Genomic DNA, 15,792 nt, shown 5'->3' with positions numbered 1-15,792 from the left:
TTTCCACCCAGTGTACTTTGTTTTGTTGAACTATTTAATGGGAAAGTTATCACTTTAGGGTAAAAAGGGAAGAAAGCAAAATAGCCTGCAGCATCCTTCTCCTCCTTCATGTAATTTTTGCAGTTGCTCTAAATTGATCATTTGTTTTCCTGACTAATCTCTAAATGGAGGGCATATTCCTTTTGCTTGCAAAATACTTACATAGAAGATGAATGGCCTCCTTACCACCTCTGGTACTTGCCAATAAGTACTTGTTACTCCCCCTTTTGGGGAAAAATAAAGACAGAAAACCAGCTTGTATCTTGCTCACAAGAGCCATCTTTCTGCATTTTAATTCTGGTTCAGCATGAACATCAGAAGAGTTTTGCACAAAAGGGCCTGTGTTTTACTCAGAGCACCCAAAATAGCAAGCAGTAAGCAGTGACATACAGTGATTTTTCAAACTCACAAGTATGTGCCTTTTACTTGCAGGAAATGGTAGCTTCCAAAAGCTTTCAGAGGGCTCTGAAGTCAAAAGAACTTTTCCCCTTTCATCTGGTGTTTAAGCCAATTTTTATCCTACTCTTTTTAGAAAAGCTAAGAGAACCCAGTGGCCACGCAGGTAAGTTTTCAATCCCTTTTAAACTTACTGTAGTGGTTTGAATAAAAGAATAAAATCTAAAGCATTTTGAATGAGACTTCTTGAAAGACAAAGCACCCTTATTCTAAGCACATTGGCTTGGAAGTGAGTTCCGTTGATTTAGATAGAAGTTTTACTTTCAGGGAAATCTGTTTGGATCAGAGTACAAATCTTTTTATTATTGTTGTTTATTTCTATAGCACTTTTCCAAAGTTCATGTGGCTTACAATCCTTCTGTCATTTATTTTCTCTCTCAACAACTTAGTGGGATAAGAGGCAGTGACTTGGCTAAGGTCAGTGCCTGGATACACACAATAGGAATATATTTTTTTAAGTTGAAAGAAGCACGACAGAACTGTGGTAGCACAAGGTGTGTAAACTGATAGTCCTCTATGTTCAACAAGGTTTTGGAAACACTTTAAAAGCCTGCCAGAGATGATAATGGGGTAGAAAACAATTACAGTTCTATTGTAACCCCATAATCTCAAAAGCAGGGGGGGGCTGCCTTAAATGTCACCGAATTTTGTGGCTTATTGGTGATTGTCAATACTTCTTATCTACTGTTACACTGGCATGATTAATGTATACAAGCAAAAATGTTCAAATGTTCTTGTATTTCTCATATTGAGTTTAAAAATTGTGTTTAAATGTTGAAATGTAAATGTTAAATGTTGAGTCCAGTGGCACCTTTAAGACAAACGTTTTATTCAAGGTGTGAGATTTTGTGTGCACACACGCACTTGGAATAGAGGTTAACAGTTCAAATATGAGACAGATGCCTCTACATAGGTGAACAGCAAATTAGCATACAACTTAATGAAGATGTTTTGACATATGAGTTAATTAGCTTAAATTGCAATCTTAAGTGTACTGACTTGGAAATGTCTGCATTATTATCCTAAGACTTGGCTGCCAAACTCTGTCTTGTGGGAATAATTTCTGAACTTCTTTGCATCCTAGATTTGGAATTATTATTAGTATTATCTGTCCATGGCCAAAATTGCTTTGAATGTTTAATCCCTGCTGTGTCAGTCCCCAAATTCATCCTTTGATTTTGCTGCTTATTTATGAAAATAAAACTTGCATTTAAAAAAAAAATATGCCACTGTTCATACCTGTTTTTCTCATAAAATGTATGCATTTTCATCATAATTACTTATCCATTTCCCCATACGCTATAGATATCACACATATTGCATATATTTGTAACATACAAAATTGTGCAAACTGCACAGAATATGCAATCTGTAAATATGACACAAATTAATCTATAATTCCACTGTAAGAAATAAACAGGGAGCCAAAAGTATTGATACTGTAACAAGAGACATTTTCTCATTCTTACTCATGGAAGCCACTAGAATTTGAGAGAAAATGCACAGAACAGTCACTACTAGTTCTTTGTACTTAGGGAAACCTCATTTAATCTAATGGTTGTTGCAGACAGAACTAAAAACTTCCCCCATGTCTTTCACATACATTATTTCTAAATTATTTCACTGAGAGCAGATTATATTTTTATATTATATATATATTTTTCTTTTAATATGCTTTTCTTGCCTTTTCTTAAGGAGAGCCAGTGTGGTGTAGTGGTTAAGTGTGTGGACTCTTATCTGGGAGAACCAGGTTTGATTCCCCACTCCTCCACTTGCACCTGCTGGAATGGCCTTGGGTCAGTCATAGCTCTCGCAGAGGTTGTCCTTGAAAGGGCAGCTGCTGTGAGAGCCCTCTCCAGCCCCACCCACCTCACAGGGTGTCTGTTGTGGGGGAGGAAGGTAAAGGAGATTGTGAGCCGCTCTGAGACTCTTCGGAGTGGAGGGCGGGATATAAATCCAATATCTTCTTCTTATTATCATTATTGATCTATATACATTATTGATGTTTCTTTTACTATAAAAGGGTACATCTTGGTTATGTTGGTATAGCACCAGGGTGTATTCCTTTGTGCCATGAACAATTTGAGCATTTAATTTTAGCTTCTTATAATGTGCAATGGGAAAACTGTACCTAATTATGCCTTAGAGCCTCAGTGCAATAATAGGTACTCTAAATTATTTCACTGAGAGCAGATTATATTTTTATATAATATTTTTTTTCTTTTAATATGAAAGTATTTCTTAGTTATGCTTCTCTTGCCTTTTCTTGATCCTATTGATCTATATGCATTATGGATTTTTCTTTTACTATAAAAGGGTACATCTTGGTTATGTTGGTATAGCATTTTGGTAATTCAGAATCTTATTACAGCACTGGTCATCTTTAACGTTGTATTCTCTCCCTCTCTCTTTTTGCTTTATTTCACACCCAGTAACCAGATTATCAGAAACTGAATGCTGTGTTTTGTTTGAGTTACAGATGTGAAATTAGGAGCTCCAAAACAAGGTTGTACTAGAATTGAGTTGCTATACTAGAATATTAGGAAAAGTCCCAACAAATACTCCCTCTAAGCTGTGGAGTCTTGTGAGCAAAACATCTACTTCGTGAGCTACTGGCATTAAAGTCATGAGCTACTGCATAAATTAACTTGCCCTGGGGCCGTTTTTCTTGAGCTAAGCAGCTTCAAAACCTGAACTAGTTCACACTAACTCAGCTTAGAGAGAACAGTGGTTCCAACATGGATATATAATGATGGACCATATATAATTTGTTTGAAATGCACACTGGATTCTAGCTTTCAAATACTTCCAACTTGAAATGTATTTTGGAATGAACCCTGTTCTCAGGGTTAAAACAACATGTTCATTAATCGACCTTAATTTGAAATACTGTGCTACAAGATAGGCCCATGCTGTATGTAAAACCAGTAAGGTTATAGTTGTATCTATTTCACTTTAATATGACTTTCAATATGAAAAGAGCAACACTTGGCTCTCTGCACATGGCCCTTCTGTGTGATGACTGAACAAGCAGGAAGAGAAAGTGAATATGCATGCACTAGCCCCACACTCTACCTCCCTGAAATTGTCAGGTTACCTGCTGGGTGTGAACATTTATATATACTCTCTCCCCACAACTGGAATGCTGACTGCAAGAAGGGAGAACACATGTGGACACTTACTCTGTGCAAATGTACCATGCTCATGAGCCAGTGATCATGCAGAGGGGACTCACAGTGCCTGTAAAAGTGCTCCTTCTCTATGTATTCAGTCAACACATAAAAGGCTCAGGTATACAGAAATGGGTGAAACAGAATGTTCATATAATTCTTTTTATCCCAGACAATGTAGTAATTTAGAAGAAAATCTTTCTGTAAGGTATTTTCAAGCATGTACTTTACTATATATGATGATGATGGACAGCAATATACTGTACCAGGGTGTATTCCTTTGTGCCATGAACAATTTGAGCATTTAATTTTAGCTTCTTATAATGTGCAATGGGAAAACTGTACCTAATTATGCCTTAGAGCCTCAGTGCAATAATAGGTACTCTAAATTATTTCACTGAGAGCAGAGTATATTTTTTTCTTTTAATATGAAAGTATTTCTTAGTTATGCTTCTCTTGCCTTTTCTTGATCTTATTGATCTATATGCATTATGGATTTTTCTTTTACTATAAAAGGGTACATCTTTGTTATGTTGGTATAGCTTTTTCTTGTTATTATGAATCTACCTGAATTATAAGTAATAACTCTGAAAACATGGGGTAAAGTTCAGCAATGGTTTAACATACTTACAGCCCACTGATTAATACTCCAATTAGTGCGTCTTAAAAATGTTTATTTTTATTTGTATCATGATCATTTAAATTAAGCTTAGTTGCATACAGTGTTACTCAAAGGGGTGGTCTCCTAATATTTTGGGGGATATTAGCTCTTAAAGGTGACTTTAGGCTTAGAAAAGAGGGTAATAGTGAGATTTATCCACAAAATGTATACCAGGATTTTTCCCTCAGAGAAATTCTCAGAAATAGTACAGTCTTTTGTTTAACCAAGAAAGATAATTTTATTGAAAGAGGAAATGCTAATGAAATAACATACACTTACAGAGATAGATGCACACTGGAAGCAAACGTACAAATAGGTGGGAGAGCGAACTTTAGCATGGATTTGGAGAAAATATATTTACCATTCAGAGGTCCAGAAGACCATGGAGCAGAGGCTGGGAAGATGGAAAATGACCCAAATGAACTCTTAAAACCCTATTTTCCTTGACGAGTACTGGTTTCTTTGCCTGTACTTTAGTTGGGCATTACCATAGCCAGTGAGTGTGAGAGGACAGTATCAGATGGGAGAGGTGGGGACAGGGACATGAGGGTGCACAACATTGACTATGCTGCTACACCTCTTCTGGGCAAAATCCAGAAGTGACACAGGATAACTCAGGAACTACGAGAAATTTTATAGAAATAGCCATAGAGTTTCTGGTGCTTCCTAGAACTACCCTATATCAATTCCAGATCAAAGAAGCAGTGGGCAATAACGGCTGCCAGCAGGAAGCCACAAAGCCAAAACAAAAACCATGATGATATAACTAACCATGATGATGTATTATAAACCCACAAAACAGGGCTTTTTTGGTAGAAAAAGCCGTGTAGGAGCTCATTTGCGTATTAGGCCACACCCAAGACACCAAGCCAGTCAGAACGGTGTTCGTGTGCATTCCTGCTCAAAAAAAGCCCTGCCACAAAATATACAAATAGATTTTCATACTACTATAAGAAAATGTAATTCAAAAACCTTAAAGTGTATAATTACCCTACAAAATATTCATAATTACCCAATACACACATCAGTCAATAACAAACCAATAACAAAATGTCTTGTGCTGCTGAAGTTTCTTTCTATAAGTTGTAGTGTCTAAGAATACATAAATTACTTGTGGACGCTAGGGCTCCCGCCTGGGCAGTTAATAACAACAAAATAAGACTGAAATAACAATAGGCGATAACTGACCCGACAGTAGCAGTAACGAAGAAACAGCAACGGAACATCAACAGAGTGCTAAACGGGGAAATCTCACCGGTAAAAATGGAGGCAGCAGCCGGAGACCTGCCTGGCCTAGTGCTGTGACGGAGGTGAGGTGCAACCACGGCCCATCGTGAGACGTAGCCCGTGAGGACGGTTGGGAGCACGGAGTGGGAACCAGCCGAGGGCGCCGCAGACGAACCGGCACGGAGTAGGAGCCAGCCAAGGGCGCCGCAGATGAACTGCGGGCATCGGCTAGGAGGGTCGGGTAGTAGTGACGGAGCCCTGGGGAGCGGAGGAGCCGAGGAGAAATGAGTGGCGAGTGAACCCCAGGACGAGGGCTTTGGCGGGCGTCTTCTGGCCCCACCCCTGCTCCCCCTCCCTTTTTTGTCATCTCGCGCCCACCGACCCACCCATCCACTCCTTCTGTCTGCAAGCGCTGAATAACATGGCTGACTCAACAGCCTGGGTATCCCCAATTAGAGAAGCCCTATACGGGGCTCAGGGGAGCCCAGGTCGCGCACTGAGACAGAGAAGACCTGAGACGACGCGGACAGAAGTTGTGCTTCTCGGCCGGACCAGCCAAGAGATCGCAAGAAGGACCTCACCTCCCCCCCAGATTGCCAGGCTACAGATGCCCGAGCGGCTGAATCAAACCCGAAGTGGTCACCACCTGCACTTGCACTTTAACATCATCGGGACTAATCTAACATCTTGATACCACCGGCACCTGCACTTTAATATCACCGAGACCATCACCGGGACTAATTTTGCAAACACTACCAATGAAGAACATCTACGGGCAGTGTGCAATAATTACCCACCAGACTATCTGGATTCACACCCCATGGATGAACGACGGCTAGCCCACTAATAGAACTAATTATTATTATTGTTAATTAATTATTGATTATCAATCAATTCGCGACTAAATTAATATCTAGTTTAAAAAGAAAATTCTTAACTTATTAATTAGGACGGGGTGGGAGGGATTATTTATTAATAAGTTTAGGAACCAATGAACTTATAGAAATTTAAACTAATTGATTGTAAGGTGGATAGGGAGGGCTAACTAAATTAATTAAATTAAGACATAAGTAGTGGGTTTATCAGCCGGGAATCGGAGGGGTTGGTGATGAGGGTAAATTGGAACGGCAGGTGGAGACAAATCGGGGGAGTGACACCGGTGAGTTTATCACAGCCCCATCAAATACAATGATTTCCCCCTAGGCAGAGAAAAAGCAACAGCTATAGTTAAAGAACAATTAAAAAAATTGATAACTCTTGCACCTTTATTTTAAAAAAGGTTTTGTTGTAAATATTTGTATTTATGCATTTAAATATCTCTGCAGGAGGAAGCTCATTTAGTTAAGCCCTGGAAACTTCTTAAGGAAGCTCTTTTCTGAACTCAGATAGATTTTTCTTCTTCCCAAACCCGGGAAAGGAGACACTCTGGTGTTTGTTCTATATCTGAAGTCAAAGCACCAAACTAATATTCTGTTCTTAACTGTTTTAACTATTGAATATCTTGGGGGCTTTGTTGAATGTGTAATTTTAATACATTAATTTTAATTGTTTGTTGGGATTTTATGCTGTGAGCTGCCCTGAGCCTGCTTTTGCGGGAAGGGCAGGATATTAAATAAATAAATAAATAAATAGATGATAGATAGATGATAGATAGATAGATAGATAGATAGATAGATAGATAGATAGATAGATAGATAGATAGATAGATAGATAGATAGATAGATAGATAGCATCTAGGATTGCCAAGTCTAGTTTAGGAAATTCCTGGTGATTTGGGGGCAATGTTAAACTCATTTGTTAGGTTGGGCCAAGCAATGTCAGGCTGGGCCATGTTTATATCTTTTTAAGATTAGGTAGCAGAGATATAAATTTTATAAAGAACACAGACAAACACCTACACATTCCCATGCTCACACACACACCCCCACACACACATAAACTTAAAACATATTGGGCAAAAGAAGCTCTGGCTCTTTCCTTCCTTCCCCAGGGGTCTGGGGGGGGGAGCCTCAGCAATAGAAGGAAGAGAGGCTTGGCTCAGTAGCTCTGCTGTGCAATTGAGAAAGCCTGGCAAAGCAAGCTATTCCTCCCCCCTTCCTCCCCAAGGGAGGAGCATCAGCCAATGGAGAAATATCCAAAGATAGGGTCAAAATATTAACAGGCCCAGCAGACATACAGCAACAGCCAGGGCCTAAGCAGGAAAGGAAGCCAAGAGAAGGAGTATCCAGAGTACAATGTTTATATTGTGGAAAACAGCATAAAAAAGAAAAGTATGAGTTACCAGGAGAGGCTGCTTCATATTTTGCCATGGAGATGGGATTCTTTTTAAGGATAACAGAGTGATCATCCCTGAGGCACTGCAATCGGATGTAATGCAGCAGATACACTCCTCACACATGGCGATTGAGTGCTGTCTGAGGAGGGCATGAGAATGTGTATACTGGCCTGGCATGAATGCCGAGCTGAAAGTTTATATGGAACAATGTGAAATGTGTAACCCATTTAAAGACAGACAACAAAAAGAGACTCTACAGCCATATGAAGTACTATGCCAACCTTGGAAAAAGTATGAATGGACTTGTTTACATTACAAGAGAAGGATTATCTAATAACATTAGATTATTTCTCAGTTTTTTTGGAAAATGGACCCTTTGTCAGCAGCAGATCTTGTTCAAAGATTTCAGGTTTTCACGGCTGGTAACATCATTAGGGTTTGTAGAATCTTTCGGGCTCAAGTGCCATGTTCTACTGGAGAAAATTTTCCTTCCAGACGTTTTGTTCTCAGCTGTGGAGAACATCCTCAGTGACGTTGCAGCCGGAGCAGGCGCTCTGACCTTCTTGGCTGCTGTGCATTGAGTGGGGCCAGGGCTGCTGGAGAGCTGCTATTTCTAGGCTGGAGGGGGTGTGATGAAAGGGCAATTGGTTTGTGGATGTGCCCATTGTTTGGTGGGGCTTCCTGGAAGGGTAGTGATAAGGAAACTGGCTGTTGAATGTGACCATTTTTCTGTGTTAATTGCTGGGAGGGTTAGAAGGGGTGTGAAGATAAGGAAGATGGTTGTTGACTGTGCTGATTGTTCTGTGGAATTTGCTGGTTGTTCTGAGACTTTCTGCAATTTATAGTCTGTAGGGTGTTTTGCAGAGCTGGATACCAAGATTGGTGGATGAAAATGCCTTCTTCCTTTCTGTTAAAATTGTGCTGGTGTTTGTAAATCTCAATAGCTTCTCTGTTCAGGCAGGTATGATAATGTGAGACCGTAGAAAGGACTTCAGTTCTTTCAAAGTGGATGACATGGTCTCCTTCTTGAAGTGCATGTTCAGCTACAGCTGATTTTTCTCCAGCAGCCCTGGCCCCACTCAATGCACAGCAGCCAAGAAGGTCAGAGCGCCTGCTCCGGCTGCAACGCCACTGAGGATGTTCTCCGCAGCTGAGAACGAAATGTCTGGAAGGAAAACTTTCTCCAGTAGAACACGGCACTTGAGCCCGAAAGATTCTACAAACCTTAAAGATCTTGTTCACTATGGAATTGCTGACATTGTATTCTCTGATAATGAGCCTCAGTTTGTCTCAGAGGTGGGGGTCATTTTGTATGAAAATAGGTGGTGGAGCTCATTAGCATAACTCATTAGCATTTGCTACGCCCCCAGCCAAAAGCAACCCAATGCAAGAAAGGAGAACCCTGGGCAAGTGAGGCCTGCTTAGGCTGGCTAGAAATCCATTCAGCCCAATCAGGCCTTGCTCACCTGGGGTTCTCCTGGACCACACCCTCCCCCAGTCAAAAGGCCAGCAAGCTACCTGCTGCCCAAAATCACATAAGAAATGGAGAAAGGGTGGCACGGGCTTCTCCAGGGGTTAATGAGGGCTGCTGAGGGCATGGCAACGCCCCTGGTGGCTGACTGGCTGCCTACTCTCGCAATCCAGGGATTGTTATGCAGCTGCATCTACTAATCAATGGACAAAGTAGGTAAGGAGGAAAAGGGGGAACCCTCAGAAAGGTTCAGGAGCTCTGCTCCTTTGAGCTCCTGCTGAATCTGATGTCTGCTCAGAGGAATTCAGAGCCTTCCAGACTCAATGGAAATTTGATCACCAGACAACATCCCCAGCCTATCTTCACAGTAATGTCAAAACAGCCAAACAAATTTTGCTCAAAGCAAGGAAAGCAGAGACTGATCACTTCCTGGCCATTCTTGACCACAGGGTTTAGATGGAAGCCCAGGTCAAAGCCTGATGATTTGACACACTAAGACCTTGCTGCCTATGCAAGGCAATTTGCTACAACGAGACAGTCACAGTAGATGATCTGAACTTATGACTGAAAAGAAGATAAGGCAAGCTGCTGAATATAATTCGGCCCCACTCTTGCCGCGCCGCAACGCGGCTGCGCGCCGCGGAGCCGTTCTTTGCCTCCCCGGAAGGATGGGAAGCTGGACGGCTTCCCGCCCATCCGGGGACTGCAGGCGGATGGAGTGTTGGGGCTATTTATAGCCCCAGTCCCGCCCAGCCAGTGCAGTTTGTCTTCGGCTCTTGGCCTGCCCACACACCTTGTGGTAGTACAAGTTTCACCGGTCGTCTTATTAGAGGCCAGGTAGGATTTTTTTCATCTCACCTTATTGGCCTGTGGTGAGGTGTTTTTCACCTACCTTGTACTGTTGGCAGTGGTGTGGAAGTTAGGTAGGGATGTTAGCTTGGTCACTTGGCAGAAGGAGCAAGGGGTTTATACCTTGCAGGTGAGCACCCAGGCATCTGCACCTGTTAGTGCAGTCGATGCGCATGAGCGGCAGATGGGCTTTACGGCTCAATGCTGTTTTATGCGGCTCGTTGTCATGCCTCCCCCTGGACTCGCCTCCTTCTGGGTATCAGGGCGAAGTTTTGGGGGAGGGTAGTTTTCACCTGGCCAGCCTAGCATTAGCCATAGTCTTATGGCTCATGCTGGGGGCAGCATGGCTCGCCCACTTTTGTTGGACTTGGTGGGGTCAGAGGAAGACCCCAGGGCTTGTTCAATTGCTGGTTGCCCTTGCTGTGTTAGTTTTATTAATAAAGTGGCCCGTTTCCCAATATCTTGTGTCAGCCTCTTTATTTCAACTGGGGGGGGGGGGGGCAATAAGTCATCCAAAGACCTTCCTAAATTACCGGATGGCAAGCAAGTTTGAATATAACCTACAGAGTGACACAATAAGGAGTGGAAAAGAGTTGAAATCCAGTTCCAAGTATTCATATGATCATTTATAGTGCAGGCCCCAGAGTTTTAAGGATAAATCAAAAGACATTTGCAGAACAGCAGGCCACCCATAGTTCATTAGGAATCAATAGTCAGGAGGAAGACAGAAAATGCCATGTTGAAGGAGAGTCCATTCCAGTTGTCAACACTCAAATATGGAATGGCTCTGACTTCTCAGCTCCAGTTGCCCAGGAAAATGAGTATCTGACAAATAGCACTCAACCACTTTCAGACATCACAGTCCTGAGGCACAAGCAGACAAAACCTGCTTTCCTGTTACACCACCAATTAAAACATGTGCAGGTCAAACAGTAAGAAAATCTCACCACCTAAAAGAATATATTTAAATTTAAGGTCTGTGGGTATACTGGTTCCTGAAAATGTTTGTCTTTTGCTGTTTAAAAAAAATTGTTGATGGGTTCTGTTATAAAAGGAAAGATGTGGAACTGAGTGAATCAGAAAATTAGATAGGAGAACAACTCAGGGACATGGGGAGAGTGGGGGAACTGCTATAGGAAGTGATTCAGCAGAAGAAAGAAGTAAGAGAGAGAAGTAAAACTAGCCGAGTCACTGCTCCTATCATCTAACTTCAAAACTACTTATTACGTCACATGAAACGTGTTTCAATACAGTTGAAACAGGAGACACATGCATTAGTTCAATGATTCAACTATATTTTATTTCCTCTCAATAAATTAGCTCTGTTAAGTATCATAGATAATAAATTACCCTATGGTAATAATACTAGAATGATCCCATTGGCTGATGGGAGCACTCAACAAACCATTGGTCCATTATGCATCAGTCACCACCTCTGGGTTCCCATTGGCTGACTCCCCTGTCCCCCACCTACTGCAGGTCCAGGAACACTAGACAAACCTCAGAGACAGACACATTCCCAATGCTTCTCTGTGTTCTCTCCATCAACCTGCCTCAGAAAGGGCTGCCACTCTATTGTGGTTCTCGTGAAGCATTTCCTCAGAGGCCATCAACCTGCCTCAGAAAGGGCTGCCACTCTATTGTGGTTCTCGTGAAGCATTTCCTCAGAGGCCATGGTGACTGCCACTTTCCTGTCCCTTCCTCCCTCCTCCCCTCAGCCTGGGGAAGCTGTTAGCCAGAGGCTGTTGCTAGGCAACCAAAGTTGCTTCTGTCAGTAAAGGGAGAACCTTCTGCTGAATAGAATGCCATAGTCTACCCACCAAAGGAGTTGATCAGTTCAATTGTGATAACAGGAGATCTCCAGGCTCCATCTGGAGGTTGGTAAAGGGAGAGAGGTCACTTGTAGAATGAAGACAGCACAACCGAAGTTATAGTGACCAAATAACTAAGAATGTATTGAAACAAAATTAGACAATTATGTCCAATAGAAGGCTAAATAGCAATAAGAATTCCTAAAAAGTTTCACAGTTCCATCAAAGGAGTCCCAATGAACAGGAGGTCGACTTGATTATTCCTGCTTCGAATGCTCTTCTAGCATAGGGTGCTCCGACCACATATCTCAACCAAATGTCATGGGTGCTGGGGATCCTGCAGAGGAAGTTGAGCCTGCAGGAGAAACTGTGCCCTTGCCACCTGCACCAGTGCCCCTGCCTCCTGCTGGAGAAGATCTCAGCCCCCCTGCCTCGCCCTCTTGGGTGGCGCGTGTGCGTGACCGCCTCCATCAGGACCTCAGGGATCGGAGGAGGGCGGCACGCTCACAAGCAAGACGCTCCCTGAGCCCTGAGTTTTGAGAGGATTCTGGCCCTTCTAAGAGCAAGGATGCTTGAGTTGCAACAGGATCCTGGCTGCCTCTCTGAGCCAGCAATTAGCCCAAATGGGCAATAGCCAGCAGAGGGCTATATAGCTGTAGGCTTTGGGAGGAGGCTTTGTGGAAGCAACTAGTCATCTGCCTGACGTTCTAGCATCCACTGCGGCTTTGACTTTGGTTTCTGGACTCCCTGACTTTGGCTTGTGACTTCTGGACTCCCTGACCTCGGCTTCTGGACCTCGGACCTGCGATACTTGTACAGTGATTCGGATTTGGCGCCTCGGACCCGCCTGCTTACTGGCTACAGACCTCGGACTGCCCCTGGACTTTGCCTGACCCGGCCCCAGCCGTGACAGATTGCTTCCACCCAACAAACACCCACTCCACAGGATGGATGCTGAAGCAAGTGAAACCACAGGATTACTGGCTGCGCTCCAAGCCCAGGTACAGCAGCTAACACAGGCAGTGGTGCACTTGCAGCAACAACCTGCAGCCAGTGCTCCAGCCAAGTGCCCAGCTCCCCCACCTGACAGATTTGGGGGTGCCATGGAAAAATTTCCTGCTTTCCTAGCACAGTGTCAGCTGTACTTCGAACTGAGAGCACGGGACTTCCTCGACGACAAAACGAAGGTGTGTTTCATCATCAGTCTGTTAAAGGGGCAGGTGGCCAAATGGGCCACACCCTTGCTGGTTGCGTCCTCTCCCCTACTGACTGATTACCAGGGGTTTGAGGCCCACCTGTCTGCTGCCTTCTCAAACCCAGTCCAAGCAGCCACAGCCAACCGGAAGATCAGGGCGCTGAAACAAGGCAACTCCTCGATGGCTCAATATGCCACCGAATTCAAGCTCCTGGCCCAAGACTTGGCATGGAACGAGGCGGCCCAGATGGACCAGTTTACCGAGGGGTTGGCAGAGGAAGTCCTGGATGAACTGGCCAGGGTAGAGCAACCACCCACGCTCCAACAACTTATCACCCTCTGCCTCCGCATCGATGGCCGCCTGGAAAGTCGCCGCCAAGCCAAGACCAGAGGGCGCCAGCTCCCTGCACCGTGCCACTTGGCTCCTCGCCCATCCCCAGCTAGTACCAGCACCAAGGATGAGCCTATGCGGCTTGGAGCTGCTCGACCCCGCCTGACCCCAGAGGAAAAGACCAGACGCCGCACGCAGAATCTGTGCCTCTACTGCGGCACGGCAGGCCACTATGCCTCTGGCTGTCCCGCTAAGCATCGGATACCCGGACCTTCGCTGCCACCGCCGCCAAAAGGGCAGCCCCAGGCGTAAGTGGACCCCCCAGCCTGGGGCGACTAGCTGGGTCCTCCGAACAGCAGGCTGATACCCCGGGGCCATTCCTGCTACCAGTCAAACTCCGTCTGCCTGACGAACGCTGGCTGTTCGTGTATGCCATGCTGGACTCGGGAGCGGCCCACTGTTTCATAGATGCCACCTTCGTAAAGCAGTACCAGATCCCGGTGCAGACAAAAGAGATTCCGACGCTGGTGGAGGCTATTGACGGGCGCCTCCTCCGTTCTGGGCCCGTCACCCAGGAGACCTGTCCCATCAGCTTTCATGTCCAGCAGCACCAAGAACAGCTGCAGTTTAATGTCACCCGCATGCCTTGCTTCCCGCTGATTCTGGGCCTTTCCTGGCTGCAGCTGCACAACCCCATCGTGGATTGGGCCCAGCAGGAACTATGTTTCCGAGACCCATGTCCTCATCCAACTCCTCCCACCACTCTAGCAGCCGGCATCCCGAGTGGTGGTCCTCAGCTCCCTCAGAAGTATGCGGATTTCTCCGATGTCTTCGAAGAGACAGGAGCGGATCAGCTTCCCCCTCACCGGCCCTATGACTGTGCCATTGACTTGGTACCTGGGGCACCACTCCCGGTGGGGCGTCTGTACCCTATGTCAGAGCCTGAGTTGGCAGCTCTGCGAGACTTCCTGGACAAGAACCTGAAACGCGGATTCATCCGACCCTCGACGTCTCCCCTGTCTGCTCCAGTCCTCTTCGTGAAGAAGGAAAGTGGGGAGCTCCAGCTGTGCAATGATTACCGAGCCCTGAACAAGATCACCATCCGCGACCGGTACCCTCTACCACTGATCCCTGAACTCCTGGATCGCTTAAAGGGGGCCCAAATCTACACCAAGCTGGACCTCCGTGGAGCGTACAATTTGGTGCGCATACGGCCCAGAGACGAGTGGAAGACCGCGTTTGGTACCCGATACGGGCAGTACGAGCACCTGGTGATTCCCTTCAGATTGACCAACGCCCCTGCTGTCTTCCAGAGGTTCATGAATGACATCTTCCGGGACCTGCTCGACTGCTTCGCAATCATATACCTAGATGACAAACTAATTTACTCCAGTGATCCTGCCCAGCACGCCGAGCACGTCCGCCAGGTCCTGCAGCGCCTACGAACCCATGGCTTCTACGCCAAGCTGGAGAAGTGCGACTTCGACCTGCGCTCTGTCGAGTTCCTCGGTCACATTGTGTCACCGCAGGGGATCCTCATGGACCTGAAAAAAGTGGAAGCGGTCCTGACCTGGCAGGCTCCTCAGAATTGCAAAGACCTGCAGCGATTCCTTGGTTTTGCCAACTACTATCGGCAATTCATCCCGGCCTATACATCCCTGACAACACCCCTGACTCAACTACTCCGCCCCAAAGAACCCTTCTGCTGGTCCCCAGAGGCCGATAACGCCTTCTCCACCCTGAAGACCCGCTTTGCCACCGGGCCACTCCTGAGATACCCTGACCCCCAGCTTCCCTTTACGGTGGAAGCTGATGCCTCCAACGTGGCCCTGGGAGCAGTGCTGTACCAGCACGATGAGCCGTCTCAGCCACTCCAGCCCTGCGCCTATTACTCGCACCAGCTTACTGCTGCGGAGAGGAACTATCCCATCTGGGAGAGGGAGTTACTCGCGATCAAGGCGGCTTTTGAGGTTTGGAGGCATTACCTCGAAGGGGTCGCCACCCTGTTCAAGTGCTCACTGACCACCAGAACTTAGAGCACTTCCAGACCACCCGCCGTCTCAACCAGCGCCAGATCCGATGGTCCCTCTTCTTCTCCCGCTTTGACTTCCGGATCTCCTACATCCCCCATACCCAGAACCGGAAAGCAGACGCGCTCTCCCGGAAACCGGAATACGCCCCTGCTTCAACTGAAACCGCGCCCGCTGCTCCCATCCTGCCGCCCTCAGTGTTTTCAGCCACCTCCACTTCACCCACACTCGTGGAGGACATTCGTGCTAGCCAGGCCAACGATCCCTGGGTCCAGCA

General features: G+C 45.5%; 1 protein-coding gene across 2 annotated transcripts in view; it reads left to right on the top strand.

Moving 5' to 3' along the window:
• Positions 1-369: 369 nt before the first annotated feature.
• Positions 370-15,792, top strand: part of LOC132575341 (cadherin-19-like) — a 163,069-nt gene continuing 147,646 nt past the window's right edge. For both annotated transcript variants that reach the window (XM_060244059.1, XM_060244058.1), the window contains exon 1: positions 370-601. The gene's annotated coding sequence lies outside the window, so the exon portion shown is untranslated. The remainder of the gene's footprint in view (positions 602-15,792) is intronic.

Source organism: Heteronotia binoei, chromosome 7 (assembly GCF_032191835.1).
Source record: "Heteronotia binoei isolate CCM8104 ecotype False Entrance Well chromosome 7, APGP_CSIRO_Hbin_v1, whole genome shotgun sequence".
NCBI lineage: Eukaryota > Metazoa > Chordata > Lepidosauria > Squamata > Gekkonidae > Heteronotia > Heteronotia binoei.
Note: the sequence above shows the minus strand (reverse complement) of the source record. Positions and strands in the feature narration are given on the sequence as shown.